Here is a 17149-nt window from a genome sequence, read left to right as displayed (position 1 = left end):
TTGTTTTGAAGTTTCATTTTAACTTTATACATGACACCTGAATTGAATCTTAGTCAAAGATCAGTCAATACCTAAAATGCAATTAAATCTCAAGGTTACAACATCATCAATAAGTAAACCAGTTAGTTATATCCGTCATAACCATGTTTGTTAGTGTTTATTGATTATACATTGGCATGTGACAGCGAAACAGTAGGTTGTGTAATATACGTCTGTAATTTTTACTCTTACTATAGATTTTACTGTGGGTTAGATTCCTCATACCGTACATAGGTTATAAAATCTTAAATAATGTTTTAATTCCTACTACCCACATATTCAGTAACTTTATATCTGTTTGAGTAACTGACTATAAGGCATCTGAAAAATATACAGTAATTGTTTGTTTTAAATAGGACGTTTTTCAGTGTATTATGAGAAACGTTGGCTGCTAAATCATAAGCTTCAGTATATATAACTATACACTTTAAAATATATGTTTTTCAAATTTGAAAAATTAACTTGGAGAATTTTATATTTATCAGCTCACAAATTTTACGCATCTCTGCACTTGTTTCCAGATCCATTCCTTTAATTACTAAAAGTGTAGCAACATTTACTAATAGATATTCATTTGCATCAATCTTCAGGCCTTCTCGGTAGCCTTGAATAGCTAAATCTAGAGCTTCCTTATCTTCACCGTGAGAATCCATAAAACGATCTTTTTGAATACGACCAAATAGACCATACATATCAGCTGAAGGTTTTCCACATGTTTTTAAGATCTAGACGATAATGAAAGTGAAAAATGTCATTTGGAATGAAAAAAATTTACCTGCTATTATGAAAGATTAATATAATAAACAAAATAACCAGAACACTTAATTGGTATATAATTTATATATAGAGATTTTACCAGTGAAGATAAGCACATGTAAACGAAAGACAGTTACTTTATTAGATCGATAATTTTGTAACAAAGACAATGGTAAAGAATACACAACAATGGAATTCAACAATAACATCAGTGTTAGTTATTTACAAAATTACATTTAAATGAAGAATAATTTTTATTGCGAATGGTGTTAAGAAATAAAAACCAAAACTTTCACATAATTTTTTCTTCAGAATGTTACATATTGGCACTACATCATTTCTTATTGTAGCTAAATTAAACTAATCAATATTTGACTGCTGTATACAACCAATAGTAAAACTGTATTTTGTTAATAACATTATTGTGTACATGAAGGACGTGTAGAGGACAAAAAAAAATAAAACAAAGCCATAGTAATAATTGTTTTTATTTTCGAACATACAGGAGTCTGTCTGATTTCAATCACGGGTAATAGTTTATCTATCATTAGGTATAGTATTTAATGAATTTTGGATTGGAATATTTCAGATGGATTTCCAGCGTTTGACAGATCAATATTTACATATTTATTCACACAAACATCTTATTGAATATTCTAGAATGGCTAGTAATCTAAGATACAATCAAATACTATATATATATATATATATATATATATATATATATATATATATATATAATTAAAACTTCAACAAACATTTAGCCTAACTGAACTTGTCTAATATGTTTCGATAAATGTATTCCAGAAAATTTATTGAGTTACTATTGTATTTCTATTAGTTATATTCCAATTACCACATAATGTCAAGGTGAATAAATTTCATCATCAAATCACTTGAAGAATTTGAAATGAAAAATTTTAAAATCACACGCTCATAATTTAATAGTTATGAGAATCTATCACACCAGTGTATGTGTACACACTTTAAAAAAGTAAATTCAGGAAGGCTTGTGGTTCTTCGAATAAATATTTCTACGGAAATTCTCGTCAATTTTATCTTTTTAAAGAAGAAATAATTCTACACTATTCTGAAAATTTAGCCATATTTCATTGGAAAACATTTAAATCTAAAGTATTTTCATTTTTCTAAACATCTCACTGTCATCAGTCCTAGATATTATTGATCACAGGTCTCAAGCTTCTGAACTCAGTGGAGGAAAATATCACAAAGCTGTCGAGACTGCATCAAAATCAAATAACATTTTTAGTCGTAGAAATTGTTCAGTTTTATTGAGATTACGGACCGATCTAAGTTAGTCAACCATTAAAATCTTGAAAGGACTGAATAACCGTGCCATTCCAATATGGATATATTCAGCAGTGCCCACCTAGGATTACCCTGTCGTAGGCGAACGCATGACTTTTGGTCTCGCGAGCAGACGCTCCAGATCAGTGAGTTGGTATCCAATGATGCATAAGTGTAACTTCAATCAACCGACAATTTCGAGTGTTTATCTTCCATAGACTTCGGTGGATACCTTCATCACACACAAATCTTTATGAATTGACTTTTTTAAAATATGTATACATACACTAGTGTAACAGATTCTCATAACTATTAAATTATGGGCATGTGTCCTTAAGATTTTTTCACTTCATATCCTATAGTCGATTGATATATATGTTATATCATGTGGTGTTGGTGCGACACCTCTTTTAAGAAAGTCTGACATTTAAAAACTAATTGATAATTTTTTGTTCTAGGTTTGTACATTGCACTCTCGATATTTTATCTTGAAGATCATTTTAAGAATAAGTACAATGGTTGTTCACTTAGACTTAAGAACAATGCAGTTATCTTTCTTAAAGAGGTCTTTTCCCTGTATATTTCTGTCAATACCTTATTGCGATATAAAATAATTCTTGAATCATTAAAAATGTCTTTATTCAGGTTTGTTCACAGATAAATTATGTCTATTATTTCATTTCAACATTAAAGAGTAGATTTGTATTATCTTCGAAAATGTGACTTACTTCTTCAGTTACAACCAATGCAGCATCTCTATCACCATTTTTATTACGTCTATGCAAAGCGAAAGCATATAGATATTGGATCATGCACACATTCAAAATATCTTGATTTAATTTTAAAGCCTTTATCTCTTCTATCAAAGTAACCATAGCATCGAAATCCTAAAAAATGAAGAAATGTTATATTTATCTTTTTAAAAAAATGTTATAATTAAATGAATGAAATATAGTTTTATAAAGGCTGATCATTATTTTTGGCACTATTTCAAATTGATAGAACTTGAAAAAATCATAGGTTTTTATAATAGACCTAGAATATTTTAGACTATAAAATGAACAAGATAAATCCGATAAAGATTTTGATGAATGAAAAAATGCTACATTCTTATTCTTTTAGCTTGGACACGATTCAAAATTGTTTTTAGATGAAATCAGTATTCAAATAAGGCAATTTGTCCGGGTAAATACATCAAACATTCTCGCTTATATTTTTGTATATGAAAAGGTTATCGTTCTAGTTACCTATATTTCCACAAAACATTCAATCTTAAGTTAAGAATAAACCCAAAACGACTAGTAGGTCTGTTATATGTGTTTCCTAGTGACGCACCAAAATATAGACTTAGATATAACTAGGCACTAGTATAAAGAATGATGTTGTCTCAAAATGTGATCAAATAAAACAATAATTTATTTTCAACCAACAATTAGAATTGTGGTGTGGTCTACTTATATCCATATAAGTAGTATATGGACAGTACATTGCGAAACCAGATAATAAGACGGAAAAATATGTTTTCAATCATTGACTGCTTTTAAAGCATCACTAAGTGATCATTTTTTATCTGATAAGTAATTCAGTTTTACCACTTTGATTAAACTCTTTGGATTTAAGTGAATGTTTTAATGTTTTAATAATATATTAAGTCAGTTGGTCAGTAGTTCTACTTTCTGGAATCTACTTAGTCAAAATTCAAAATAATTGAGTCAAATGACTACTAAAGTGTCATTTCAAACATTGTGTTATTACTTAATAGTACAAATCATCGCTCACTAAAAATGAACATTCTTCTAGAACGGTATTATTACATAGTGATATTATATATCAACAAAACATCATTTCTATGACTTATTGTTGCTAAGATTCTACAGAGAATTAGATATTACCATTTAGACAGTCTGATGAAGCAATGTGAACGTCGATTAAAATTTTTTTACCAGATATCTCCCAAACGTAGGTGATAGATTAAAGACTAAGTCAAATGAAAACACTGCACTTATGGCCTGGTTTATGATGGGTTTTAACCACTAGTAATTCAGATTAATTTCAATTTCGCTAACTGAATACATTATGTTGTGTGAATTCATAGGAGACGTTATTTGTTCGTTCTTAAGTAAATTTCAAAGTAATTTTCAGATCTCATATCATCTTTCTTATTTGACATTGTATGAATAATGAGCAAACCAACTCGTTAGTTTTTTCTCTCCAATTTAAGTTGGTTATTTCCCTAAATTTTCATACCTCGCACTGTCTGTATGATAGTAACAAGTTAAGAATAACATCCGATGAAAGCATCCCTGGATAATCCAATCTACGGCGCATCACTCGAAGACGCTGAAAGAAATAAAGACAGAGGTAAATTAAAAATTTTTCGTTGTAGTTAATTTAAAGGATAAAAAAGATTCAATTCCATTTACTGAGATCATTTGAAACTATTTGAGTAGGATCAAATGATAAAACACCACAAATTGAAATCTGACAGATTTTATTCATGCGTATACTTTTGATTATTATAAGTCAATATAAAGTCTAGAATAATAATCTTAGAAAATCGATTATGAAGTTACCCGATAACATAAAGATATACCAATGGATGAGACTTTGTAAGATAGCGATTGTATTAGTTAGTCCGTTTAGTGCTCATTTTATGAGAAATTTTTCTCGAGTAAAGTTTATTAAAATTTCACTTCACACTGTTGACCCATGTCTACTATGAAAGTCAACTGACGTTTTACGGATTACCTTTCGTTTGAAAACTCATAGATAGATTGTTACGTTTTAGGTAATAAACCCTGCTTATTACTTACTGCCTTAGCATCTTCAGTTTATGCGTAAATAGTCATTTAATAAATATTATTCACATCCATCTGCTCTTGTTAGTTTCGCATAATTGTGTTCATTAATATCATTCAAATCGATCAAATGTCAGCTATTTCAAGCTAGTTACTCCGTTTGTCGTGAATTTATTTTCATGCCATAAACTTCTTTGTAAAATGAAAGAACTCAGTTATTAATTTGGAGACTTTTGAAATAAATATTTCACTTTTTAGAAAATTTGGTCAGCTTTCAGAATTTGCATTGCGATGTAGTGGAGTCATATGGTAAATATATTTAATAATCGGTAACAAAATTTAACTGTAAACCTTGATCAGACGTACCATTTTCTGTCTTTCAGTAGGTTTTTAACAAAATGGAAAAGTCATGAAAAACACTTAGGTGTACTTAAATACTGTATATTATTTTGGTTAGAATACTGAGACATATAGAAAGGCATATGATTCAATCTACTAAGATGGTACGTTAAGCATATATGGTATGAAATACATACTAATCTTTTTAGGCACTTTAATAAGACATATCTAGACTATATCAAAATCAAACTATTCAGTATCGCAGCAACTAAAACCAAAGGGAAAGAAAGGAAAATTTAGGATAGTTGGTAGTTCTAGGTCACTATTGAAATGAGTCACAATCTTATCAACTTTTCAGAGACAATTTCATTTATTTCCTCAGCATTTTCAACTACCTACAGTTCTAATTTTATGAATTCTGATTAATTGACTACATATAATTAGTTGATTTAATCTAATACTGACTGACTGCAGTTCAATTAAAATAATTAAATCTTTATTAGCTTATCAAATAAAACATTTTCGGCATAAGAGATTTTCATTTCTTATAATATTCATAATTTTCATTGTGTTTACAATAAGAATTCAAAGTAACCATTGCAAAAATGACTCTTGTTTGGAATACGAGTTACTAAGTTTGGGATATTCATAATCAGCTGCCATTTACTGTACAAAGTAGTTTTTATATTGATAGTCAGTCTATATACAAAAAGTTGTATAGTTGTGTTAAACGAGGAATATGATATAAATTCATCGTTTTTCCATCTTTTATTTTGTCCGTAGTCATGTACAATAAAAAATATTCACGAAGATACGAAGTTAGTACATTATCTGGTCCATAAATCTGACGTGACCGGATACTTAAGGTTGATTTTATTTTGCTATAATACCTTTTTTAATTGCTGTTACATTATTTTCAGAATGTGATTCGAAGTACCAGTATAAATAATAAAGCGTAAAAGCACACGAGTAAAAATCAAGTTTCTACACAAGGGAATAAATGGTAATAAATACATTTTAAAATCGTCTATCTGGTCTGAGGCATTAAGATTGCTAGTCATGAATAAACTAAACTGACAGAAAATTCATGTAACGTTGGGAGCTGTTTATAAAAACAAGGCTTTGAATGATGATAGGAATAACCAATAATTTAATAAGTTTGTGTTCTATCGGCTCTTTGATACTTACTAAATTTGTTTTCTATTGATGTAGGCAGTGTTTATTTTCCGCAGTTTACTATGAAGCCAGAATTCTTTCAGTTTTTTAAATGTTTTGTCGATGAATAGCAGTATCAGAGAGCTTTTGATTAATATATTATTGGCTGACACACACATACAACCAAGGTAGAAAAACTAATTGACTGGAAGCTAAAGAATCGCTATAGGTTAATTAAGCTTGGAAACAGTTAGTGGTTGAACGTTCGGCATTTATTTTATCTTCTGTGATTCATCATTTAGAAAAACATCTACGGACCAGTTGTTTCCCAGACTTAGTGCCTGACGCTGCAATAAAACTTGTTCAGCTTGAACGGTTCAAAATCTTGGTTCTTGGTTTGATAACTCAGATTGGATTAATTAATTAATTAGTGTTTTATTTATTGGTAATCAGACTAAATGAGAGATAAACAAAGTACATGTTGGAATCCTTTACTCATATTATTTGAGGTAGAGATTATCTCCTTTCAGGGTGATTGAAATGTAATAGAATTTAGATTATGAATAGATTTGTTTTGTGTTCGGTCGCTATAAAGTTCATGAGAAAACTTATCAGGCAGTTCATATATTTGTATTGTTCATGAGTAAATATATAAACCTCGCAAAACACTGGACTTTAATATGAAAACATGAATATCGCTGATATAATCAATGAATAAATAGCTCTTCTCTATGAAGAGTGGATATAAAGTTTAAACTAGAATAACGGATGATTTGACACTAAAATTTGAGTAAAAATTAATTCAGTTTTTTGGTCATGTATGTAATCACATATATTATATATTAAATATTTTTATCAATAATTGTCTATTTATTTTTGTGGGTGTAGTCAAGCTACTTTGGAAAAAGCGCATGTAAATACAAATTAGCTGCATCCATACTTCTGACTTGAGTGAACCTGTAAGCCCATTTTAATTTCAATCATGGCTCAATAATCATCCATTTTCATTTGATTAGCTGTTTAGGACTCCTTTAATTAGTTTAATCTTCACTAGCACGAATTCCTCACACTATATTAAACACAAATAACTTATTTCGTGTTATGCAATTTAATTTTATCAGTAACTCCCTTTGATCGTGCCCATATTGTTTTGTATAATCAGTCTGGGTACTGAAAGCTGATATCTTACCATATTTCAAACCACAAAAAGACAATTAATAATCTGTGTACTGTGAAGACAATATTGTATATACCACATTTAATGTGCTTAACGTATTATTAATCTAAGGTCGATAATTTTTCGTATTCGTTCCTGAGAGTTGATTGCAGTTTCACCTATATTACTGAGAAATGCTGTTACATGGGAAATTAACCTGCATTATGTCAAGCTGTTCTATTAGGATAGAGCCAATTAAACCGTGTCTACCTTTTCTGTACAAATCTTAATCTTGGTGAATTACTTTGTGCGATGAGTACGTATGTTATAAATTTGTTATTTGTAGTATTTCGGACAAGCGGTAATGTCTATTTCCGTTCTATTTTCAGACACACTTTAGTATCTTACTGACAATAGAATAATAACAAAATTGATTCTGTCAGTTTTTGATTAACCGTGTGATTTAATAATTCTATGGCTAACATGCATGTGTCCTGATTACTATTTTGTGCTGTTAAATAATTAATAACCAATGAGTGCGATATTTGCAAAATTATGATTCAGAAAAAAAGACGTTTTTAGTTATATATTATAAGCCGCAACTGTGTTATGTTCGGTAACCTAGTTCCCTAAAGTAATGGTCTCTGATCTACTTATACATCTAGTTGTTGTATAATTTAAAAACTACAAACGAATCCTACTTAGTATTAATACTTTGTGTACTTCCACTAAAATACTCATTTCTACAAGCAATACACTAACCTCTCTGAGCTCCTGCCCTTTGTACAAATCGCGATCCCTTCGAAGGTCTTCAATAAATTTATCTTTTAGTGGAGCCCTTGAAAACACGAAAAAATTAAGGCATTATACATTCGCTATTCATAAATGAATTAATAATGCTTAGTGTATTTTAGTGGTTAGAAAGCTTAGATGACATTTTCACTACAATCCGCCAAAAGATAGAACGAGTTTCAAACAAAAAGCAAGTAACGTACTAGTACGTGACTGAGTTGTTCAACTTATCGCTCATAGACTTAATTAGAATTTTTGAGTGTGCACTTTTACTTCGTCAGTGAATTAGACGTCGTTGTTCGGCTATCAAATACCACTATATACCATTTTTGGTACTGGTTATATGAAAAGTCTGTTTTTATATGTTTATTGGTTGTCCCGTAAATTCACGAGCAAGCTATCTTAAATAAATCTTTGTTCATATTATTTAAAGTTGACTATGTGTGAGCTGGGTAATTTGGTGTTATTTTACGATGAAAATGTAGCCGAATCGTTTTAGAATATGGTCAGAGTTTCTAATTTTCAGTATAAATTTGACACATTTCAATATTTTATAAGCCGTAAGCCAGTCGAATCAATTTTTCAGAGTTGAGGTAACGTTAAATTTATCAGAAATTTTGTGTTTCAAAATAATATCTTCCCAGTATTAGTAAGCAAAATGGGTTATGGACCGCCTTTATTTCACGGGCATTATTATAAGTTCGTCAGTGATTTGCTATTTTCGTGACAAAAACACTGGAATGCATGCACATTTTCTTATTATCATAAACTTCCTTGAAGATTCAGATTGAGAGTTATCTCTATCAGTCTACTATTTAAAGCCTTGAACTGATAGAAAGTACTTATTAAGATAATTATAAACATGAAAAGTTTGAATAGAGAGAGGAGATGTATGGAAACATGATTCACAAAGTTTTGCTTACTTTTAAGTAACCCGAATAGCCTTTCTGAAGTATGAGCCATCTGTTTTATAGCATACAATTTGATGGATGCCATATTGTCTAGAGGCATAATCAACTTATGTATAAAGATATTCTGAGCAACTTTGTGAAAGTATGCTAGGCACAAGTCATGCTAGAGTGAATGCATGAATGGCTGAATAAAATACATATTTTAAGCCTAACATAATCACGCGCTAGCCTAAAATTGGTCTAACAAATATTTTCAGAGAACTTACCGGTCACCACTGCACATTTCTGAAAGTATTTCCTCCAGTTCCTCAGACAAACGCCCAAGATCGCCGCATATTTGATTTTTGAGTATATCATTATCGATGAGGGCATTCTGTAGGAACTTGTCTTCTACTAAGACAGCAAATCCATTTTCGTTAATAACATAAGGAAGAAGTTTTGTCTTGCCACTTAAAATACTCTAAAACCAGTCAGTTAAATAATGAAATATACGCGTAGATCATCAAGTAAAATATGGCTCGAAAGATTGACGATTACTATGTTATCGAACAGTTTTAAACTTTCTCTAACTCCTAGTTGATAATTCAAATGCCCCTGTTGCGTCTATATATAAACAAAGAAATTACGTATTCATTCTCCGAACCTTGTCGCTCATATCAACAATAAGGACGTCGGAATTGTAAACGAAGTCCAGCGTTTCTGTGAGTCCATGAGATACTTCTTCATATGTAAGGAATCGAACATTAGCTTGAACACTTTAATTTCAAAGTTAATAACTTTAGTGGAACGCACTTGTTGCAAGCAACGCAAATCTCCTCAATAGCCTTATCCTGATCGAACTGGATATTCACGCTATTCTTATCTTCTGATATACAGGTTACTTGCATATTGGAAACGAACAACTATTTCAAAATTCCTGTTCATGAACTCGTGCAGCAAAGTACTGAATTTATGTATCAAAACAAAATCATATTAGGTAGAAAGGTAATTTGACATTAATAGCAATTTATAGTAACAATTCATTAAAAAAGTGAGATGTATTATTATTATTTCTCACCAATTTTATTATAACGCCTTTTATTATAGAAGGGGACTTGGACTTGTCTATATGTATTTGAGTGTGCGTCTTTTTTTATGAACACTCTGCAACATACAAATCTCACTGGTGTAGTAATCTCCAGAATGTTAGGCAGTATTATCACCGTTTTTTACGAACTTACCTATATGATTGTTGATTTTACAGATTCGGACTGATTTTCGAAAACGTATTGCCGTCAGCTTCCCACTCTAATAATCATGTTGTTCTCCGAAAACGAATGCATAAGACGATTACACTTTTTCTAATTTCTACGATTCATTGATGACCATCAAAACGCAGGTTACTGTAAGCAATCTGTTGAATATGTATGTCCGAACACACTTGAATTCTAGACTACAGATATCAACAATATTTTCGATTTCGTTTTCAAAGAGGTTTGATAATTTATATGTCGGCTCTTGATGGATCACACGGCAAAATCCTACACGATCATTATGATTGCCAATAGTTTTCATACGGCTGGTAATTTTCCAACAAAATCTGACAAGAAAGTCGGAAATATTTTTGGTCGGGAAGACATGTTAAACTCTGGAAGGATTGTTGTAACTGCTTTAGAAAAGCTTACAGTAGTTGTATAAATCCGATTTTTCACTTTATTCAAGTCATTCCGGAAAGATATGGTCATATCTGTCAAGATAGCCGTTAAGTAGCGGAAGTTCGGTTAAAAATACCTGTCCTAGGTGGTTTCGATGTATATTCGCCACTAATTGCCATCTAGATGCCAATTACGGCCGCTTCTTCTAAGGTCTGTTAACATTAAGGAACCCTGTGGGTTGATTGAGTGACGGAAGTTTTTCAAATCTAGAATGCCATAACAATCGTTCGTAGGTATGGATTTGTGAATGGAGATTTTAACATCCTATTGCTTTAATGTCCAGCTACATGTCTATCCTATCAACCTTAAAATACCAGAAACTAGTACTTCATACAGTATTCACTGCATGATGCAGTTTGCTATGGAATGGGCTTCCACTGCCTATAGGTAACTGTGATTCTGTCACCAGTTTTTTAAGAACTAATAACCTGATCTTTATACTGTAAGAGTTTTTGTCACTTTCTTTCCTGGAACCTCCATTCAACTTAGAAGAACATCTTTTTGGACCACAAACCGTCCATGGTAATCCATTGGCAAACTAGCGATCTCATGAATATGCGGCTCTTATGTTTTGATAAAATATGTGATGGGATACTCAGTGTTTCTTCCTCACTAAACACAATGGTTGACGCTATTAATCAACTGTTCCTAACCCCACATCAGATTGGGTTTGAATTTTATTCAATGGGGCCATATATTCCTTTTAATTTCTACTTGATGCGGACAGACAAACTTCTGAGGCTATGCATGCTGCCTAACTATTGTCGATCACAAAAAACACATAATACTTTGAACCATTGACAGTGTCTTCCAGATCATCTCCACCAGTTAAGTAATTACCGTGTCCCAAATTTATGAGCATAAAACGGTTTAATAGTATGTTTCTTACTAATCTTAATCATACACTCTTCTTAATCAGTTATGGTTCACTATTTATGCCTACGCTTTCTAAAAACATTTGGTCATAATCTTATGATTTGTAACTTTAGTGAGCTTTATGGACATTTAGTACGTGATACATGTTTTAGATGTCTGATTATTTCGTAACACGGTACTTGGAGCAAAGTGTAAATCGACAAGGCATGCAACACTAGCTCTTCTTCTGTTAGTTCATATCTACTTTACTGTGTTCTAATTCACCACACGCTATGTTTAGTTCCTGACATTCGACTGTAGAATTATAGTCCAAATTCGTTATTAGTACGGATTTAATAATAGACCTAATCCTGAAATTGTAAATTTGTTTTAATGTGATTACCTAATCGACAAGATCATACGTGGAATTCACACCACTGTCTGCACTGACTCATGGTAACGTATCAATTAACAAAATGATACATAGTACTTATGAAGAACACATTTGGGCTGAAGATTAGATAATATAATCATGTTATGCAGAATTGCCACGTCTGAGAGGCTGAGTCATGTCATCCTAATGAATCTGGAATGAATGTTCTCGCGTTCACTGTTGTTGGCCTTCTCTTTGCGTTGAGTGTTGAATATCTATTTCCCCAGTTATCTCATGTTCAGTTTTGAAGATTGTGTGGTTGGGACCAATACCACCACACGTCTGTAGTTCTTTTATTGATGTTTCATTCTATCTGTACAAAAGATTTTAAAATCTATCTGCTGAGTAAAGATTCGCTAATTTATCCCATTTCGAACCAATAAGCTTTTCTGGTAGTTGATAATCACTTGCCCTGTCTCTCCACTATTTATCTTTTTCTTAATATATCTGCAGCAGGCAGCTAGGGATCGTTTACGTAAGCTTTTGTAACATAAACTATTTTCAGCATCACCGTTTGTAAGGTAAGCCCCGTTTAGGATGCTTTGGAAAAACAGCTAACTTATGATGCAGTCCTACCACACAAATCTATTCAATGCTTCGTTCCTATATCGTCTTACATATTTAGTTGAAAGATCTCATTGATTTAGTCATGTTATTAACCATACGGAGGAAGTGTCTCAGTTGCCGAATGACGATATAAATTACAATTCATACCCGTGAAAATGACTTGGCTTGACATGTCAGAATTAAACATTATTTCATATTAACACTAGTATTTTAACTGAAAAGTTGGACACTGTTTTACATTTTAAACAACACTGAGTCCTGGTTGCTCCATTTTTCGAAACCCAGTTTAACTATAAAGCATGGACTCTACATGCTACCTCAAAGTTCACTTTTCATACAACATTTTTACTTAATTACTTACATACGCCTGATACCTATCGAGAAGGAACATAGGCCACCCACTAGCATTCTCCATCAAACTCTCTCCTGAGTAATCCTTTCTAGTTGCTACTCATTCTTTTGATGTCTGCTTCCAATTCACGACGCTGTGTATTCTTCCGCCTTCCTCTTTTCCATCTCCCGTCATGACTTCAAGTTAGGGCTTGCCTCGTGGTGCAGTTTGATGATTTCTGTAATGTATGCCCTATCCACTTACGACATCTTTTCCTAGTTTCCTCTTCACTTGGAAGCTTGTTTGTTCTCTTCTACAGTATGCAGTTTCTGATGGCATGCATCCAACGGACATTGAGTATATTACGTAGACAGTTGTTTGTACCTTTCTGATGATGGTTGTGGTAGTTCTCGAAGTTTCAGCCTCGTACATTAGAACTGTCTTGACGTTTGTACTGAAGAATGTGACTTTGTTGTTGGTTGAAAGTTGTTTTGAGTTTCATATGTTCTCCAATTGTGGAAATGTTGCCCTTACTTTGCCAATCCTTACTTGGAATGAGTCTGTCAGCTGTGCTCCATACACGAGTTTCCAGTATAGTCCATTACATGATTTCCGTATGATGTCGATGATCCTCTCGGATACTAACACCATAGTGTTGAATAAAGCTTCCATCACATTCTCCTATCCACACTATCAAATGCTTCCTCATAGTCAAGAAACTTGATGTATAGTGACGAACTCCATTCAATTGATATTTCAACAATCATCTGTTGTTAGCAGAGATGGATAGAGGCTAGCAGTGGAATCCAGGACGCGCGTTTCGTCCTATTTGGGACTCGTCAGCTGGATGTACCTGCTTTTCAGAGTTGATGTTCACTCTGGGACTCGAACCCAGTACCCTCGCTTCAAACGCCATCGCGTTATCCACTCGTCCACTGAGTCCTGATAGCCACTTGCTAGGACGAAACGCGAGTCCTGGATTTCACTGCTAGCCACTATCCATCTCTGCTAACCATGCTTGTGAATTAAGGTATATCGAGGCAATACGCACAGTATGCACATATGCCAAATAGAGACTGACCAGATGCAGTCCTAACAAAATCGATGGGAAGATCCAAACAAGTAATACGAAGTGAATCATCTGTTGTGTCTCGATTTGCACTACCGATCGTTACGGAATCTGGTCTGTTAATCTGGAAGTTGGGCAACTACAGAATCTTTCATCCGGTTCAGAAGCACTCTGCCGAAAACCTTTCCTGATGCCGATAGTAGTGTGTTGCATCTGTAATTTTCACACTAACTCAGATATCCTTTTTCTGGTATCTTGATGAAATATCCTTCTTTCTAATTTGTCTGTGACACTTGTTCTTCCTGAATAGAACGTGGAGCATTTTTGCAGCTACTTTTATGTCTGACTTCAGTGCTTTGGCTGAAATATTGTCAGGTCCTGCTGCTTTGTCACTCTTGATTGGTCTGATGGCCATCCTGATTTCTTCGATCGTTGATGGAGTGTCATCTCCGGGAAGGTCTTTGTGAGCTGCTTCGATATCCAGTGGATTCAATCGACCTGTTCTGTTCAAGAGTTCCTCGAACTATTCTACCCATCTGTTCCTCAGTTCTTGAATCTCAGTGATTGTCTTGCCTTCTTTGTTCTTGACTAGTCTCTCTGGTTCACTATATTTCCCTGCTAACTTCTTCGTCGTATCATATAGTTGTTTGATATTTTACTGACGCAATCATGATTGATCTGGTTAAGTGTAGCTGGGTCTGTTGATACCTATGTAGCTTAGTGTATGTGTTTGTGTGGGATTATTGTGCTGCCTTTAACCATTATGTTGAATCCACATAAATTTGTAAATCTGTCAACATTTTCGTTTGTTTCTCCCAGTCAGCCCATGTAGTCCCATGATATCTTCATACCCGGTGTTGTTCATTCAGATTTTGATGTTTAGGTCTCCCATCGGGATGGTCAGGTCCTTTCCTGAACATATCGATGTGATCGATTGCAGCCTCTTGTAAAGCTAATCTTTATCTTCTACACTGCTTTCATTGGTGGGTGTATGACACTAGATAACATTCATTGTGAAACCCTTCTTCTTTGTTTTGAAGGATGCTCCCATAATCCTGGATCCATGAGATTCTCATCCTACATGTGCATTTTGTGCTTCTTTGGACAGCACCAGAGCAACTCCCTGAATGTGTGGAGCATTTCGTTCTTCGTAACCAGAGTACAGCAGCATCTTTCCCGAATCTATCCCTTTCTTTCAGCTTGTGTCCGATGGTTTTCTCTGATTACGAACACAACCAATTTGTATCTCCTCATTTCCAGAGCTATTTGGTTGGTATTCACGGTCTCTTACATTTTCCAGGCATCTCATGTACCTATATTAATTGTCGTTGTGGTTGTTAGAAGGGACGTTGGTCCCATGACTTCCGAAAAATATGGGTTTTCACCATGTGGCGTCATAATCCTTCTGATCAAAGATCCTTCAACTCGGAGAACAGAGTTTAAATGGTTTAATTTGTGTCCTCTAGTTAGCATTTTTTATGAAGATTGTTTTCTACCCAATGTAGATGCTGGTTCCATACCAACCCTCCCATATTCTGTGAACTTCGAACCGTCAGTAGCCGTAGATGAGCCACAGGCGGAGTTCCAGTTTTACCAATGCTTACCCTGTTTTTACTCACCAAAACAATTTTACCTGTTTCTATAGAGATTATGTATTGCCACTTGTAAACCACTTTAAAGTTGTACGAATTCCATCCTGCCTATGAACTGGGATTTCCAACGCACGTATTTTAGTTTAAGAATACATTGTTTTTGTCACTATTATGTGACATATTGTTAGAAAGTGTGTCAGACAATTTTTGTTGGTTAAAAGCTAACCAGTAGCTTTCTATTGTCGATTGCACTTTATCGTAAAATAGTACACTTCTTCATTTTGTAGAGGTAATATAACTTTGAATTTTTCCTCGGGATCGTTCGTAAAGTCCCTCGTCATATTGGTTGAGATGGCTTCTATTTTTTTGAAGGAATAGAGGGCAGGTTGGGGAGCTTTTGTGTGTTGAGCTTTCGCTGACTAAAGGTAAGCTCGATCGGGTAGTTGAGTTAGAAGACAATGAGAGAATGGGACGCTTAATCGGTGATCTTGAAAAAGAAACATGCTTTTGGAATGATTTAAAAATAAAGGTGTTTTTTTAGCATAAGCGTGCTTGATCTTCACAAACAGAATGCAACCACAGTCAACGACAGCATAATTCAGAAATTTATTTTGAGACGTTCAAATCTTTTCTGTGACAAAACAGATCACACTTATAAGTTTCCTCTTAGTCTCAAGAATCCGATCTTTGTTGTACAGGACTATTTTTCCTATGTTGTTTAGGATACAAGTCATAACTGACAATGTTTTTTGTGGAAGAGTTGAGAGGAGAAGTTGTCAAAATGCCTTTGCCGAATGCTCATTAGCTAGTTACCTCTTCATCATTATTCTCAAGAAGCCTTCTGTAATTTACTTATGCAGGGAATTATTCAATTCATCTGTTTAGTCTTCGGTGTACATTAGAGTATTTTTGAAAGGTAGGTTAGTTTGGGGAACATCAGCATCAAGCATGGTTGATATAACTTATCTGTTTAATTTACGCTGTGACTCACAAAAAGTAGCCTAGAAATTAATTTCTTTCGAACCAACAGGTTTTAAATAAGTTTAGAATGGCTGTAGATATATTTAGTTCAAGAGTTTTGATATACAGCTAGCAATGTTTAACAGTGATTCACGGTAGATTACCTATTTAAATGAGGATAAAAATCATAAAGCTCGTATGTAAGGATTTGTAGTAGGTGTAGAGTTGCGATTGACTATGATCACCATTATAGGAATATTACGTACCAGGTACTAGGTTGGATCCCTGAGTAGGCCAAAAACCAGAAGGCAGTTGACGGCTGTAATAAGATAAATTTGTTGGTGATCTCGTGGTATCGAAAGAATACCGAGATCGTACCAAACTTTACAAGCAT

Source organism: Schistosoma mansoni (assembly GCF_000237925.1).
Source record: "Schistosoma mansoni, WGS project CABG00000000 data, chromosome W unplaced supercontig 0185, strain Puerto Rico, whole genome shotgun sequence".
Classification (NCBI taxonomy): domain Eukaryota; kingdom Metazoa; phylum Platyhelminthes; class Trematoda; order Strigeidida; family Schistosomatidae; genus Schistosoma; species Schistosoma mansoni.
This window is presented reverse-complemented; position numbering follows the sequence as displayed.